This window comes from Trichosurus vulpecula, chromosome 3 (assembly GCF_011100635.1).
Source record: "Trichosurus vulpecula isolate mTriVul1 chromosome 3, mTriVul1.pri, whole genome shotgun sequence".
Lineage (NCBI taxonomy): Eukaryota > Metazoa > Chordata > Mammalia > Diprotodontia > Phalangeridae > Trichosurus > Trichosurus vulpecula.
Window position 1 is genome coordinate 371,065,559 of NC_050575.1, and position 19,065 is coordinate 371,084,623.

Here is a 19,065-nt window from a genome sequence, read left to right on the forward strand (position 1 = left end):
TTTTTTTCTTTTTTTATTTCACTAAATATTTCCCAGTTACATTTAATGTGATTTTTAGCAGTTTTTTAAAATTGTGAGTTTCAGGTTCTCTACCTTCCTCCCTGCCTGCCCCCATGATGAGAAGGCAAACATTTGATTTTGATTATACATGTGAGGGCATGCCAAACATATTTTCATGTTAGAAATTTTCCAAAAGAAAAAGAAACGTAACATAGAAAATTAAGAATTATTATAGCATATTTCAATCTGGATTCAGAGTACATCAGTTCTCTTTCTGGAAGTGGATGACTATTTTTCATGAATCCTTTGGAATTGTTTTGCATCACTGTTGATTATTCTTAAAGCATTGTTGTTACTATGTATGATGTTCTCCTGGTTCTGCTCACTTCACTTTGCATAAGTTAATATAAGTATTCCCAAGTTTTTCTGAAACCATCCTGCTCATCATTTCTAATATGACAATAGTATTCTATAGCAAGCATATACCACAACTTGTTCAGTTGTTCCTCAATTGGTTGGCATCCCCCTTAATTTGCAATTATTTTTGCCACCATATAAAGAGCTGTTCTGAATATTTTTGTACAAACAGGTCCTTTATCCTTTTATCTTATCTCTTTGTGATATAGACATAGAAATAGTATTGCTGGATCAGTTCACAACTCTGCCAACAATGCATTAGTGACCCGATTTTCACACATCCCCTCCAGTGTTTATCATTTTCCCTTTCTGTCATGTTAGCCAACTGGATAGGTGTGAGGGGATATGTCAGAGTTGTTTTAATTTGATTTGTCTTATCAATAGCAATTTAGAACATTTTTTTCATGCGATGATTGATTTCCTCTTCTGAAAATGACTGTTTATGTCATTTGATGGTTTATCAACTGAAGAATGGATCTTATCTTTATAAATTTGGTTCAGCTCCCTACATACTTGAGAAATGAGGCTTTTATCAGAGAAATCTGTTGCAAAATCCCACCCCACCCCCCCACACAAGTTTCTTGTTTTACTTCTAATTTGGGCAGCATTAAGCTTTGTTTGTGCAAAAGCTATTTAATTTCATGTAATCAAAACTATCCACTTTATATCTGTAATACTTTGTGTTTCTTGCTTAGTTAAAAATTCCTCCAGTTTCTATAGATCTGAAAGGTAAAGTTTTTCATGATCCCCTAATTCACTTATGATATCTCCCTTTATGTTTAAATTATTTATCAGTTTTGGCCTTATGTTAGTTTATGGCATGAAATGTTGGTGTATACCTGGCTTCTGCTAAACTGCTGTCCAGTTTTCTCAGCCATTTTTTTTTGTCAAATGGTGAGTTCCTATGACAAAAGCATGAATCTTTGGGTTTATCACACACTACATTATTCTGGTCATATACTACTTAGTATTGTAAACCTAATCCATTCCCTTAATCAACCACTCTATTTCTTACCCAGTTTTAATTATTATTTGATTATTATTATTTCTTTAATTGCCACTTTGCAATATAGTTTGAAATTTGGAACTGCTATTCTTCCAGCCTTCATATTTTTTCACACTGCTTCTCATGATGTCCTTGACTTTTTTTTTCCAGATAAATTTGAAGATTTTTCCTAGCTCTAATGAACAATTATTTGCTCATTTGATTGGCATGGCACTGAATAAGTAAATTTAGGTAGAGTTGTCATTTTCATTATATTGGTTCAGCCTATCCATGAGAAATTAATATTTCTCCAATTGTTTATGTCTGTCTTTATTTGTGTGAAAAGTGTTTCATAATTGTCTTTATATAATACCTTGGTTTGTCTTAGCGGGTAGATGCCCAAGAAACTTTATATCATTTGCAGTTATTTTAAATAGAATTTCTCTTTCTATCTCTTCCGCTTGGATTTTGTTGGTAGTATATAAAAACGTCATGGATTTATTTTATATCCTTCAACTTTGCTAAAGTTGTTAATGGTTTCAATTAGATTTTTAGTTGATTCTCTAAGGTTTTCCTTAGTGGGCCATCATATCGTCTGCAAAGAGTGATGGTTTTGTTCCTTAATTGCCTATTCTAATTAATTTATTTTTCTTCTCTTATTGCTATAGTTAATATTTGTATTATAATATCAAATAATAGTGGTGATAATAAACATCCTTGCTTCATTTCCTATCTTATTGGTAAGGCTTCAAATTCATCCCCATTACAGATAATGATTAATCTTGGTTTTAGACAGATACTCTTTATCATTTTAAGAAAAGGTGCATGGATTTCTGTTTTTTATAATATTTTAATAGGAATGAGTATTGTGTTTTGTTAAAGACTTTTTTGCATCTACTCATCTAATCTCATGATTTATGTTGGTTTTGTTATATATATATTCAATTATGATTAAAATTTTGAACCATCCCTGCATTCCCAGTTTAAAATCCCACCTAGTCCTATAGTATGAACTTTGTGATATTATCTTGTAATATACTTGCTAGTATTTTATTATTTTTTTTTATCAATACTCATTGAGAAAATTGGACAACAGTTTCCCTTCCCTGTTTTTTCCTTCCCCTGTGTAGGTACCCAAACCACATTTCTGTCATAAAAAAAAAAAAAATTCTGTCATAGAAAATTTCAAAAGGAAATTTGTCATAGGAATCTTTCCTTTCCTTTTTTCAATTATATAATATTAGGAATATTTGCTTTCCTTAAATGATTGGTAGAATTCACTCTTGAACTCCTCTCATCTTCTGGACTTTTTTCTTAGGAAGCTCGTTGATGGCTGGTTCAATTTATTTTTCTAAGAAATGCTTATTTAAGGATTCTTCTTCCTTCAGTCTGGACTGCTTATATTTAATAAATATTTATCAATTTCACTTAGATTGTCAGTTGCATTGTCACATAATTGGACAAAAGACCCTCCTAGTTATTGCTTTAATTTACTTTTATTAAATTTTAATTAATTCCTTTCAATTAAATTTCCTTTTGTCTTTTATAGAAGTAAGTTGCCTTTTTTTCTTTCTTTTTAAAAATCAAACTGATTAATAGTTTATCTCTTTTGTTGATTTTTAATGAAAACTGCCCCTAGTTTTATTTGTTAATTCAATGGTATTTGTACTATCAATTTTAATTATCTCCACTTTGGTTTTCAGGATTACTATTTTGGTGTTTAATTGGGGATTGTTAATTTATTTTTTTTCAATTGTTTTGTTGCATGCTTAATTTGGTGATGTGCTCTTTCTCTGTTTTATTGGTGATTATATTATTAATTGATTATTTTATTGATTAGAAATATAAATTTTCCCCTAAGTAACTTCAGTCTGATCCCTTAAATTTTGACATGTTGTGTCCTTGTTGACATTCTCTATGGTGAAATAATTGATTGTTTCTATAATTTGTTCTTTTCCCAGCTCATGATTTAGGATTAGATTATTTGCTTTCCAATTAGTTTTTAAACTGTTTTCATGGATCAATATTAAATGTAATTTTTTTTGCATTGTGGTTTGAACAGGATTTTAAGGGCAAGCAAACTGGGACTTTTTATTGATTTTTTTTCCTTTTGGAGTGGTTCTTAGCACTAAGGCAATCAAGTGTCTTTGATTGATTCTTGTCTTTATTTGTAGGAAGGCCCATACCCTTTTGCTAAGTAGGTCAGGTGAGGTGTGAAGTCCTCAACAGGTGTGAAGCCCTTGAGAGGTGTGAATCCCTCAGGCCCTGAAAAGGGTATATATACTCTGAGGGTAGGTGTTAGGCTAAAACACTCAGAATTGTGGGAGGAGAGTTTTTGCTTTGGCGGCTCACTCATTGGAAGAGCATTCATGTGATTTGGCCAGACAAGACTCTCCTGGGTAGGAGTTAAGGATCCCCCTGGCTTTGAAAAGCCACATCTTGGTGCTTCTCTTTATGGTAATTGTGTATATGTTGCTATAGTCAGACAGTTAGAAACCTGTCTGCTGATTTCTGTTTATTTGCTCTGTTTATATAATTTCTCCTTGTAATTTCTATTTGTGTTGTCTTTGAAATTCAGGGTGCTGGCTTTCCCCCTGAACTAAGTGAATCATATATGTATGTTTATTTAAAGTAATATTTTAACCCTGTGAACTTGCTTTCCTTAGAAAAGCAGATCAAAGAACTTGTGCTAGTTGCAGAGCCAAGATGGAGGCTTCAAAAGAAGGACTCACTTAAGCTCTTCCCCAAATCTCACCAAACACCTGTAAAAATAACTCTAAACAAATTCTAGAACTATAGGATCCACAAAATAAGAGAGGGAAAGAAGTCTACTGCCCAAGGTGGCCTGGATGGTCACTGGGAAGGTTGGATCACACTATGCTTGGAGTGGAGCACAGCCCAGCATGGGCCACACCAGGACAGACCAGACCAAAACAGACTGGGCAGAGCAGGCCTCAGGGCTCTGAATCACTGAGCTACGGCAGTTACCAGACTTCTCAACCACAAACACCAAAGACAACTGAGCAAGTCACTGGGAAAACTACTGGCTCTGGGTGAGAGAAATGGCTGGTCCAGCTGCAACCCCAGGGTAGCAGAGATGGCAATAGTGGTGGCAGTAGCATCACAATGTGAGCTGCTTTCACAGTTCCAGACCCACAGATGGGGGTTGGGGGGGAACCAAACAGCACATCAGAACAGGAGTGCAGGGATCTCTTTCCTGGTATTGAGGCAAGGGTCTCTTGCTTTGCCCTGACAGTATCTGAGTTGTGGTCCTGGTTGGTGGTTCTTGGGGGAGGAGGAGCAATGGTGTGGCAGAGCTTTGTGGTGGCTGTGGAGGGGAGTCCTCCTGGTAGATATATGGCAGGAGTGCCTGTACTCACAAACCAGAGCACAGGCCAGGAGAGGAATATCATACCACCTCAGAATAGAAGTAGCTCTGAAAACAACAGTGCAAAACCCCTGAAGCTTGGAACACAGAACTCTCCACTCTGACAGCAGTCATACCCTGACAAAAAGCTCAAAAGTCAAGTAATTGGCTGGGAAAATGAGCAGGCAATGTAAAGGGGCACAGATGATAGAATCTTTCTTTGGTGACAAAGAAGACCAAAACATACAGTCAGAAGAAGTCAACAAAGTCAAAGAGCCTACATCAAAAGATTCCAAGAAAAATATGAATTGATCTCAAGCCATGGAAGAACTCAAAAAGGATTTGGAAAATCAAGTAAGAGAAGCACATGAAAAATGGGAAGAGAAATGAGAGTGATGCAAGAAAATCATGAAAAACAAGTCAATGACTTGCTAAAGGAGACCCCAAAAAGTACTGAAGAAAATAACACCTTAAAAATAGACTAACCCAAATGGCAAAAGAGCTCCAAAAAGCCAATGAGGAGAAGAATGCCTTAAGAAGCAGAATAAGCCAAACAGAAAAGGAGGTCCAAAAGGCCACTGAAGAAAATTCTGCCTTAAAATTTAGAATGCAGCAAGTTGAAGCTAGCGACTTTAGGAGAAATCAAGAAATTATAAAACAGCCAAACAACGAAAAAAAATGGAAGACAATGTGAAACATCTCATTGGAAAAAGCAGTGACATGGAGAATAAGTAGATACAGGAGAGATAATTTAAAAATTATTGGACTATCTAAAAGCCATGATCAAAAAGAGCATAGAAATCATCTTTCAAGAAATTATCAAGGAAAACTGCCCTTATATTCTAGAACCAGAAGGTAAAATAGAAATTGAAAGAATCCACCAATCACCTCTTGAAAAAAATAAAAAAGAAAACTCCCAGGAATAATGTAGCCAAATTCCAGAGCTCCCAGGTCAAGGAGAAAGTATTGCAGGCAGCCAGAGAGAAAAATTCAAGTATTGTGGAAATACAAATAGGATAATACAAGATCTATCAGCTTCTACATTAAGAGATCAAAGGACTTGGAATATGAGGGGTGAAAGGAGCTAGGATAAAAACCAAGAATCACCTTCCAGCAAAATTGAGTATAAAACTCCACAGCAAATTATGGACTTTCAAAAAAATAGAAGACTTTCAAACATTCTTTTTTTTTTAATCTTTCTTCCTTTCTTTTTTTCAGATCATAATGCAATAAAAATTATATTCAATAATAGACAATGGAAAAAGAGATTAAAAATTGATTAGTAACTAAATAATCTAACCTTAAAAAAATAAGCAGGTCAAAGCATATACCCATTTTGACCTTATCTTGGTATGACTTTTTTTTAAATTTTTTTAATTTATTTATTTCACATATTTAGTTTTCAGCATTGATTTTCACAAGAGTTTGAATTACAAATTTTCTCCCCACTTCTACCCTCCCCTCCACTCCAAGATGACGTATATTCTGGTTGTCCTGTTCCTAGGCAGCTCTCCCTTCTGTCATCCCACTCCCCCCCCCCCCATCTCCTTGTCCCTTCCTTTCTTGTAGGGCAAGATAAATTTCTGTGCCCCATTGCCTGTGTATCTTATTTTCTAGTTGCATGCAAAAACATTTTTTGTTGTTTTTGAACATCTGTTTTTAAAACTTTGAGTTCCAAATTCTCTCCCCTCTTCCCTTCCCACCCACCCTCCCTAAGAAGTCAAGCAATTCAACATAGGGCACATGTGTATCATTATGTATAACCCTTCCACAATACTCATGTTGTGAAAGACTAACTACATTTTGCTCCTTCCCAACCCATCCCCCTTTATTGAATTTTCTTCCTTGACCCTGTCCCTTTTCCAAAGTGTTTGTTTTTGAATAACTCCACCCCCATCTGCCCTCCTCTCCATCATCGCACCCTTTTTTTAATCTTCTTCCCTCTTCTTTCCTGTGGGGTAAGATACCCTATTGAGTATGTATGGCATTCCCTCCTCAGGCCAAATCTGATGAAAGCAAGGTTCACTCATTCCCCCCTCACCTGCCCTCTCCCCTCCTCCCACAGAACTGCTTCGTCTTGCCACCTTTATGTGAGATAATCCACCCCATTCTATGTCTCCCTATCTCCCTCTCTCAATATATTCCTCTATCATCTCTTAATTCGATTTTATTTCTTTTAGATATCTTCCCTTCATCTTCAACTCACCCTGTGTCCCCCCCCCCCCTCTCTCTCTCTCTCTCTCTCTCTCTCTCCATATATATATATATATATACACACATACATATATACATACATGCACATTCACTTACATATATATATGTGTGTATATATATATGTGTGTGTATATATATATACACACACACACACACACACACACACACATATATATATATATATATATATATATGTATGCATATTCCTTTAAGCTACTATGATATTGAGGTCTCATGAATCATATACATCATCTTTCTATGTAGGAATGTAAACAAAACAATTCAACTTTAGTAAGTCCCTTGCAATTTCTGTTTCTTGATTACCTTTTCATGTTTCTCTTGATTCTTGTGTTTGAAAGTCAAATTTTCTATTCAGTTCTGGTCTTTTCACTGAGAAAGCTTGAAAGTCCTCTATTTTATTGAAAATCCATATTTTGCCTTGGAGCATGATACTCAGTTTTGCTGGGTAGGTGATTCTAGGTTTTAATCCTAGCTCCATTGACCTCCGGAATATCATATTCCAAGACCTTCGATCTCTTAATATAGAAGCTGCCAGATCTGGGGTTATTCTGATTGTGTTTCCACAATACTCAAATTGTTTCTTTCTGGCTGCTTACAATATTCTCTCCTTGATCTGGGAGCTCTGGAATTTGGCGACAATATTCCTAGGAGATTTCTTTTTGGGATCTATTTGAGGAGGCGATCGGTGGATTCTTTCAATTTCTATTTTGCCCTGTGGTTCTAGAATATCAGGGCAGTTCTCCCTGATAATTTCTTAAAAGATGATATCTAGGCTCTTGTTTTGATCATGGCTTTCAGGTAGTCCAATAATTTTTAAATTATCTCTCCTGGATCTATTTTCCAGGTCAGTGGTTTTTCCAAGGAGATATTTCACATTGTCTTCCATTTTTTCTTTCCTTTGGTTCTGTTTTATAATATCTTGATTTCTCATAAAGTCACTAGCTTCCACCTGCTCCAATCTAATTTTTAAGGTAGTATTTTCTTCCATTTGTCTAATTCTGCCTTTCAAGGCATTCTTCTTCTCATTGGCTTTTTGGAGCTCTTTTGCCATTTGAGTTAGTCTATTTTTTAAGGTGTTGCTTTCTTCAGCGTATTTTTCAGTATTTTTTTGTGTCTCCTTTAGCAAGTCATTGACTTGTTTTTCATGGTTTTCTTGCATCTTTCTCATTTCTCTTCCCAATTTTTCCTCTACTTCTCTAACTTGCTTTTCCAAATCCTTTTTGAGTTCTTCTATGGCCTGGGGCCAGTTCATGTTTTTCTTGGAGGCTTTTGGTGTAGGCTCTATGACTTTGTTGTCTTCTTTAGGCTGTATGTTTTGGTCTTCTTTGTCACCAAAGAAAGAATCCAAAGTTTGAGACTGAATCTGGTTGTGTTTTCCCTGCCTGGCCATATTCCCAACCAACTAATTTGACCCTTGAGTTTTTCAGTGGGGTATGACTGCTTGTAGACTAAAGAGTTTTATGTTCCATGTTTAGGGGGGATGCTCCAGCTCTGTCACATCAGCACTCCTCCTTCCCCAAGAACCCCCAACCTGGACTGCGCTTAGATCTTCAGCAGGCTCTTCATTCCTTCTCTGATCCGCCACTTAATTCCTCCCACCAGGTGGGCCTGCGGCCAGAAGCAACAGCAGCTGTAGCTGCCCCACCTCTACTGCCCCAGGGGTGGTGGCCGAACCTCAAATTCCTTCCACTTCCACAGCTTTTCCCACTAACCTTCTCTGCTGTCTTTGGTGTTTGTGGGTTAAGAAGTCTGGTAACTGCCGCAGCTCACTGATTCAGGGTGCTAGGTCCCGCTCCACCCGGCTCCTGTCTGGTTGGCCTGAGCCCCTCAGGCTGGGCTCTGCTCTGCTCCACTCCCACTTCCCAGCTCCCAGCTCCGTGTGGGATAGACCTCACCCAGAGACCATCCAGGCTGTCCTGGGTTGGAGCCCTGCTTCCCTCTGCTGTTTTGTGGGATCTGCAGTTCTAGAATTGGTTCAGAGCCATTTTTTATAGGTTTTTGGAGGGACTCAGCAGGGAGCTCATGCTAGTCCCTGCTTTCCAGCTGCCATCTTGGCTCTGCCCCCACTTTCAAACATTATTGATGAAAAGATCAGAGCTGAATAAAATATTTGACTTTCAAATACAAGAATCAGGAGAAGCATGAAAAGTTAAGCAGGTAAGAGAAATCATAAGGGACTTACTAAAGTTGAACCATTCTGTTTACATTCCTTTATGGAAAGGTGATATTTGTAACTCATGAGATGTTTCTCAGTATTAGGGTAGTTGAAGGGAATACACACACACACACACACACACACACACACACACATATGTGTGTGTATATATATATATATATATATATATATATATATATATATATATAGAGAGAGAGAGAGAGAGAGAGAGAGAGAGCACACGGGGTGAGTTGAGTATGAAGGGATGATATTTTAAAAAAAATAAAATTAAGGGCTGAGAGAAGAATATATTGGGAGGAGAGAGGCAAAGATAGAATGGGGTAAATTATCTCAAATAAAAGTAGGAAGAAAAAGCAGTCATAATGGAAGGGAAGAAGGGACAGGTGAGGGGGAATGAGTGAATGTTGCTTTCATCGACTTTGACTTAAAAAGGTGTCTTACCCTACAGGAAAGTAGGGGGGAAGGGGATAAAGGGGGAATGATTGAAGAGAGGGCATATTTGGGGAGAAGGCAGTCAAAAGCAAACACTTGAAAAGGGACTGGGTTAAGGGAGAAAAGTGAATAAATGGGGACAGGATAGGATGGAGGGAAATATAGTTAGTCGTTCACTACGTGACTATTTTGAAAGTGTTTTGCATAATGATACATGTGTGGCCTGTGTTCAATTGCTTGCCTTTTCAAGGAGGATGGATAGGGAGGGAAGAAGGGAGAGAATTTTGGACTCAAATTTCTAAAAACACATGTTTTAAAAAAAGTTGTTTTTCCATGTAACTGGGAAATAAGATACACAGGCAATGGGGCATAGAAATCTACCTTGCCTACAAGAAAGTAAAGGGAAAGGAGATGAAGGGAGTGGTTTGATAGAGGAGAGGACAGACTGGGGAAAGGGGCAAACAGAATTTATGCCATCTTAGGGTGGGGGAGGGTAGAAGTGGGGAAATAGTTTGTACCTCAAAATCTTGTGGAAGTCAATGTTGAAAACTAAAAATATGAAATTTAAGAAAACACAAAGACCCTGTGCTAGAAGTCCTTCTGTGTGCTGGTGTTGTTGGCCTTGTTGTTGGTCTTACACCTCCACATCAGCTGCTCATAACATTGTTGTTAAAAGGACACATTTAATACATCTGCTTTTCTACATTTGATTATGAGGTTTTTATGCCACAATACATGGTCAATATTTCTGTGAAAGTGTCATGTAAATTTGGCAAGATCTATGCTCTTTTCTATTGTCATTCTATTTTTCTCCAGGTATCTGTCATATCTAACTTGTATAAGATTCTAGTCATCTTGATTTCTTTCCTTTTTTATACTTTTGGATAGATATATCTAGTTTTGAGAGGAGAATGTTGAGGTACACCACTAATATGCTTTTGTTCTCTATTTTCTCCTGTAATTAGTTTACCTTTTTCTTTAAGAATTTGGATGCTAAGTTATTTATCACATATATCTTAATATTGATATTACTTCGTTGTCTGTGGTTGCTTTTAGCAAGCTCTAGTTTCCCTATATATTGATTTTTATTGTGTCTACTTTTGTTTTTGCTTTATCTGAATCATCATTGCTACACCTATCTTTTTTTTTAACTTCTGTTGAAGCATAGTAGTTTCTGCTCCACTCCCTTATGTTAACTCTGTGTGTGTCTTTCTTTTTCAGATGTGTTTATTTTAAATACCATATTGTTGGATTCTGGTTTCTAATCCATTCTGTTACCTGCTTCCATTTTATGGGGGAGTTTTTTTTTTTATTCACACTCAAAGTTATAATCACTTACCGTGCATTTTCATCCAGTTTATTTTCTTCTTTTTTCTCTCTTTTTATTGTATTCCTTTTCTAAAGTCTGTTTGTTTTGGACCACAGCTTTCTTTTATCTGCTCTCTTTTATCACTCCTTTCCCCACATCACTTTCTTTCCCTCTTCTACTCTTATTTCTCTGCAAAGTAAGATAAATTTTTATTTACAATTGAGTGTGTGTGTGTGTGTGTATATTTGGTCTCTTTGAATCAATTTAGATGTGAGTGAGTTTCAAGTGCTTTCTGACTCATCATACCCAACATTTTCTGCTCTACTGTTAATGTTCTTCCTTTCATGTCCCTTTTATGTGAGATAATTTCCCCATTCTGCCTCCCCCTTCCCCCAAGGCATCCATCTTTCTCACCAACACATTTTTTTTACATCATTTGACGTAATGGACTCACTCTCCTACCAGCTTTCCAGATAGAATCCCTCTAACATCCCTGATAATGATAAGAGTTCTTAGAAGATAAATGTATCTTCCCATTTAGAAAGGTACAAGTTTAAGCTTATTTCATTCCTTATGATTTTTCTTTCAAGTTTACTTTTTTTACACTTCTCTTGAGTCTTGTATTTGAAAGTCAGATTTTCTATTCAAGTCTGATAATTTCATCAGGAATGATTGAAAGTCCTTTATTTCATTAAATATTCATTTTCCCCTTGAAGTATTATACTCAGTTTTTCTAGAAGAGTATTCTATTTCTAATCCCAACTTTTTTATTTTTACTTTACAGAATATTATATCCTAGCCTTTCAGTTGTTTAACATGATAGCTGCTAAATCTTGAGTGATCCTGAATGTGAAGCCACAATATTTGAATGGTTTCTTTCTTGTTTGAAATATTTTTTTTCTTTGACCTGAGAGCTCTGGACTTTGACTATAATATTACTGAGACTTTTCATTTTGGAATGTTTTTCAGGTGGCAAATGGTGGATTCTTTCAATTTCTATTTTACTCTCTCTGCTTGTATGATATTGGGGCAGTTTCCTTTGATAATTTCTTGAAATATGATGTTAGGCTCTTTTTTATTGATGCTTTCAGGTACTCCAATACTTCATAAATTATCTCTTTTTGATCTAGTTTCCAGGAGTTTGTTTCCCAATGAGGTATTTCCCGTTTTCTTCTATTTTTTTCCTTCTTTGACTTGGTTTTATTTTTTCTTCTTTTCTCATTGAGTTATTACTCTCCACTTGCCCGATTCTAACTTTTAAGGAATTATTTTCTTCAGCATCTTCTTATACCACTTTTCCCAATTTGCCAATTGTACTTTTAAAAATTATTTGTCATACTTATGTGTAAAATAATTTTAATATTCATTTTTTTTAAATGCTGAATTCCAAATTTTGTCCTTTTCTCCCTCTTATCTCCCTTCCTTGAGAAGGTAAGCAATTTGATATTGATAAATACATTTGCTGTGCTTCAAAACATTTACATATTAGCCACGTTGCAAAACAAAAACAGACCTCCCCCCCAAAAAAAATGAGGAAAAAAAGCAGAAAAGCAGCATGTTTTGACAATCCTACTTTTTAAGGAATTATTTTCTTTTTTAAAAAATATTTATTTCTTTTTCTTTTTTAAATTTATTTTTAGTTTTCAACATTCTTTTCCACAAGATTTTGAGTGACAAATTTTCTCCCCATCTCTACCCTCCCTGTCACTCCAAGATGTCCCATATTCTGATTGTCCCTTTCCCCACTCTGCCCTCCATTCTATCACCCCACTCTGCCCCCCTTGTTCCCTTCCTCCTTACCTCTTTGTTGTGGGCAAGATAGATTTCAATTCTCCATTGCCTGTATATCTTATTTCCCAGTTGCATGTAAAAACAACTTTCCTTCCATCCTATCCTGTCCCCCTTTATTCAATTTTTCCTCTGACCCTGTCTCTTTTCAAAAGTGTTTGCTTTTGACTAACTCCTCCCCAAATCTGCCCTCCCTTCTACCATCCGACCTCTTATCTCCTTTCCCTCTACTTTCCTGTAGGGTAAAATATCCAATTGCATTTGAATGTTATTCCCTCCTTAAGTCAAAGCTGATGAGAGCAAGATTCAACCATTTTCTTTTTTTCCTGGTCCAAGGGAATATAGAAAGTCAGAGAGATCTGTAACATAGGTAAGGAGGCTAGTCTGGAGCCCACAGGGATGAAAAACCAGTGTCGGGACCAAGTGGTGGCCAAAAAAAAAAAAAAAAAAAAAACCTTTCACTCTGGCCTTTTGTTGGCTTTGCCACTGCAGAATTCCATGAGACATTATTGTAACGTTTTTTGGAGGGGAATGTTGGGAGAACTCAGCTGAATGCGGCATACTTTGCCCAAGACCACAGAGTAAATTAGAGGTAGATTAGAAATTCACAATTAGGTTGTCTTGACGCATGAACCAGGGTTCTTTACATTATATCTCACTGCCTCCATTCAACCACATTGATTATTGGGTGAAGATATATAGCCAATGTAGCTTTTTGGAGCAGGAGTGAGAGATTACTCTCTTTCCTCTAATAAGAGAGGTGTGGGACCATTGGGGCAGAATGTTATACATAACATCAAACATGGTCACTATATTGTGTGCTTTTGCTTAACATTTTTTCTCCCTCAGAAAACATCTTTAGATGAGCCCAGTGAAGTCTGGGTTTCTTGTACATCATTTCTGTAGGCCTGCCTCCTGATATCCGAAAATGATATTTTGGTTTGACTCAACCACTTCTTTTGAGATGACATCTTTAACTTCTCTTACAGAAAGGAATGTAATTCTAGCAGATTTTCACCAATTTTATTTGTATCATGCTGTTTAGTGTGGCATGGAGATACCCAGAAGAGATCAAAAGAGCTGCCTGGGGCCAATTCTTCTCTCACCAGCTGCAGCCACTTCCTCCATTCCCCATCTTTGCCCACATTCAAATGAGTGCCCTCCTGGAGCTATTCCTAAACCCTTATTTCACACTGGGATGAGCCCATGAACAGAGTTAAAGGAGGGCTCATATGCTGCCCTAGGCTCTCAGAAGTTTGGGACCAGCTCCAATTTCCCAAAGACCCTTATTCATTCAGAATGCTGTCTTCAGAGGCAATGACTGAAGCAAATGCCCTGTGAGAAATATTGGTCATGACAGCATTTAATTGGGAAACTCTCTTTGTGCCTTTTAAGGTATACTCATGGTTTTAGGAGAGGAAAAAAGGAATACTGGATCAGTCAGTCATCAACAGACATTTATTAAATGCCTACCATATGCCAGGCATTGTCTAAACACTGGGAATTCAAAATAAGGAAAAGATCACCACTGGCATCAAGAAGGACACAATCTAACATAATATGCAAGTATGTATAAGCAAGCATTATGTAAGATATATAGGAAATATTTGGCAGAGGGAATTCACTGAGACTACTATGTGACCCAGTATATAGAAAACTGGATTTAAGTCAGGAAGACCTGAGTTCACATCAAGCCTCAAACATTTAATAGTGTTATGACCCTGAGCAATTCATTTAACATCTGTTTGTTTCAGTTTCTTCAATCCTAAAATCAGAATGATAATAATATTACCTACTTTGAAAGTTTATTGTGAGGATCAAGTGTGATAATGTTTATAAGAACTTAGCATAATGCCTGTCACATAGTAAGCACTATATAAATATTTGTTTCCCTTTTCCCTCTCCACACTATAATTAAAAGGGATCAGGAAAAAACTTCATGTAGAAGGTAGGAATTTAGCTGGGACTTGAAAAAAAAACCTGAAGGAAGCAGGAGCCAAAAATAAGGCAGGACAGTATTCTATTCTTAAGTGACAGCCAGTAAAAATTCTCAGAACTTGTAGATGGAATGTCGTGTTCAAGGAAAGACATATTGTCAAGAAGGAGTTAATCCAAGGGAGGGTGAAATATTGGTCTGTGAATTCAATTTTTCTCATGTCATCCTCCCAATACAGAATGGAATCCTCCCAACAACTGATTGTCATCTGAGAAAGCACTATTCCCTTCTTTCAAAGCCAAACTTTGATATTAACCAATGAAGTCTCCTTTGCTCCCCCACCCCATTCCCCACATACACAATCTCTTCCACTTCTCTGAGTTGAAAGATCTCTCTATCCTGGCATAAAGAAAAGCTCACTGGAGATGGAATCTGGGTACATACCTATTTTATTTAGTGTGTGATCTTGGGCATGTTTTTTATCTTCTCTGTGCCTCAGTGTCTTTATCTGTAAACAAGAGGATTTCACTAGATGATACTTAAGGTCTCTTTCATATTTTAATCTATGATCCTGTGTACTTTTAATTTCTTATAGCACTTTGCATATATTTCTTCTTTGCACTAATCATAAACCCCCTTAAATTAATGAGTTGTTTCTTTCCTTTTTAGTCATTTCTTTCTATTGTAAGGATTTTGCAAGCAAGGCCAGAGTTTTAATCATCTTTGCACCTCTAGAACCTAGCACAGTCTTGGATTGATAGAAAATTAACATATGTTTGCTCAAATGTAATAAACTGATTTAGTTGTATTGAATTCAAAGGGTGGAAACCATGTCACACAAGATTTCTTTGAAGGAATTGAATATGGTTAGCTTAGAGAGGATACTTCAAAAGACAAGGTATCTATTTCCAAGAATTTGAATAGCTATCAACTGATAGATGGATTAAACCTATTCTATGAAGCCTCAGAGAGTGGCACAAGCACCAAAGCATGGGGAATACAGGAGAGCAGCTTCTAAATATAAGGAGAAATTCTCAGTGATGACAACAGCTGTCCTTAAGTAGAAAAAAAGCCACTCACTAGGCAATAAATTTTCAACATTTAGAGGTGTTCAAATGAGTCCCAGCAATTACTAAGTGTAGAGAGCTTTGCTGATTTGGGGGGAGGGATCTAGATTAGATGACTCCAAAAATTCTTTCCAGCTTTCTAGTTTATTTATGTATTTGATTCTGTTATACTAAATATGTGTCACTATGCAATTCCTACAATTTAGATATAATACTGTATTGGATAATGAGCGTCCTAAGTGCCCAGTCAGAACTGGCCTAAGGCAACTCCTCTTTTGGGTCTTTTTCCACTTATTTGTCCCCCTTAGGAGGTGGTGAGAAGGAGGCTAGGGGTACTTGAATATGGAAGATACGTTAAAATACACATTTATCTCTGTTATGGTAGTGAGTCTTTGCATTATTTTAAAAGGATTTGAGAGTCAGGGACCAAGTAGCTGAAAAACCATATACATAAGAGTGCTCTGGCAAATAGGCTGCACCTCCAGATGGAGACATTTTGAAAAGAAAAAAATATATAGATCTATATTGAGACATGATAGTGATTATAGACTATATATTTTATACCAACCCAGTGGTTCAAGGTGAAAGGTGGGTGGGAATTATGGCCACTTTTTGGAGTTAAAGTATATATGTGTATGGGGTGGGGTATAGTAGGGTTTTGAAAACTGACATATATACTGCAATCTGTTCATCAGAGGGAAAGCTTATCTCTCATAATAATATATCCCAGAAAACCTTGAAGTTATAAACCTGTATGTTAGCATGTATATTCAGGGAGTCTTCCCTGATGCCACCAGAAAGGGCCCTATTTAAACAACCATCTGTTCTGCAACTGAATAAGGCTGCTCCTGCTCAAACTGTTGAAAATCAATATAAGGACCTCCCATGTTCAGCTCCTTGGAGACTTTCCCAATGATGGTGGAAGGGAAGGTAATCTTATTTCATAGATGAGGTACGTAGGGGACAGGGAAAAGACCTTAGATTCTGAGCTTGAAGGGACCAGAGAGATGATTGAGTTCAACATCTTCATTTTATAGCAGAGGAAACAGGCAGAGAGAAGTTTAAAAAAATTATTCAGTGACACAGCTAGTGTCTTATTAAGGATTTGAATTCATGTACTCCTGACTCCAAGTTTAATGGCCTACCCATGCAGAAAGTACTTGTCTAAAGTCCTAAAGCAAGTTAAAATCAGAGTCCAGATTAATATTTAGTAAGATTTTTTTTGGATTCCGGATCAGTGGGATATTTTTTTTATTATGATATTGTGTAGGAAGTCTTCCATACAAAAGAAAATCAACATGGTATATTCATAATCTCTGGATTTATAATTAGAGGATTTGAATTCATATGCTATTCTAATAAATACTACTTTAAATGCTCTGAGCAAATCACTTAATATTACTTACCTTAGTTTTCTCTGATGTAAAATGAGTAGATTAGACTAGAATGCCTTGGAAGTCCCTTAAGTTTTCTATCTTCCCATTGGAGTTTTGTGGAAAACTACAATTGTAAGATCCCACCATAATCTTAAATATGGTAATATCATTGGGAAGAATGTATTTTTTGTTCATGTGATACTTGGGCAGAAGCCATAAGTGTTCCTTAACCTTAGCTTTGTAATTTGAAAGGATGTAGGCAATCTAACACTTTTGCCAACATGTGACCCTGGAAAATTCAAGATAGTGAAGGATTGAAGCCCAATAATTATAGTGATTAACTGAATAAATACACAATACACCAGTCAACACAAATCCTTCAAAATTAAATAGGGAACTACAAAGATAACTCATTGATACCACTTGTTGCTTGTTGAAAGCCTATTCTATTTTTGTTTACCAGACTTGCTGGTAAACAGAAATGAGAAACCTTTGATAGCATGCTCCACAAAAGTCTGCTCACCAATGTCAGTGAAGTGGCACAGTAGTAGAGCTCTTGATCCGTTTTCAGGATGACCAGAGTTCAAACTAGCCTCAGACACTTACTAACTGTTTTTGGATAAGTTACTTTACCTCTGTTTATCTTAATTACCTCAACTGCAAAAAGGTTATAATAATGATAACAGCAATAACAACACTTATCTTGCAGGGTTGTTGGAACAATTATATGAAATATTTATAAAAACACTTAGTAAAATCCCTGGTACATAGTAGTACTATATAAATGCTGTTATTTCTCCTCTTGTTGTTGTAGTTAAGTTCCCAAAGATGTCTGAAACAAATATAATCTATCTCTGCACGTGGGTGAATCAGAGGTTGTGTATAGGTATAGCATCACTTTTTAAGATGAAGAGCAGTAACATTATCAATAATAGGCAGGAGATGGCAGAGTAGAGGAAGCACTGTAGGCAAGCTCTCTCAATGCTCTCCTTCAAACAGGTTTAAAATAATATGTCACAGAATTTCTGAGTTCCAGAACCAACAAAAGGTCAAGATGAGATATTTTTCCATCCCAAGAATTCTGAGGAGGTCAGAAGGAGAGATTTGCAGAGTGGATGTGGGCCAAGAGCTCAGATGGTGGCAACACTAGATCTGGGCTTTAGTGACAGTGACAGAAGCAGGAACAGCTTTGGAACTTCCCAAGTCAGAGGTAGTAAGTGGATTCAGCAACCTATCAAAAGAGATTAAAGAGGTCCCTTATGCTAGTGCTAGGTATGGGACATGATACTGTTTGACAATTCCATCATTCATACCTGATACAGGGTCATAATTCCAGGACAGAGAGAGATCATTGTACTTGTAATGAAGCACAGGCCCTCAGGAGCAATAGTACTTGTGGTAGCAAGACATCACAGGTCCTTTTTGGATAAGGGACAAATTACAGATCAAGAGAGGAGTGACCACACCTCTTTCTCAATTATACTCCCTTTGGAAAAACAAAAGCCTTCCAAATCTCAAAAACTAGCTGTGAAATCAGTGATGCTAATAGCCTGAAGCTTGGGACAATGCTCCCACATTAGGAACAACATCTAACATAAATATACAATTTAGAGTCAATAAATAATTGGAGAAAATGAAGAACAACAATAAAAAAGAACCTGACCATAAAAATCTATGATAATGGCATGGAAAATCTAATCAAAAACTGAGACAGAAACAACATGAAAACATCTACACTCAAAGCCTCACAGGAAAAAAATGCAAATTGGACATGCCTCCAAAAAGAATTCCTGGGAGAGCTAAAAATAATTTTACAAATGATTTAAAAGGGGTAGAAAAAAATGAGAAAGAAAATGAGAATGGTACCAAAAATATGAAAAGATATTAAACAACATGGTAAAAGAGGCACAAAAAAATACTGAAGAAATTAGCACCTTAAAAACAGAATTGGCCAAATGGAACAAGGTACAAAAAGCT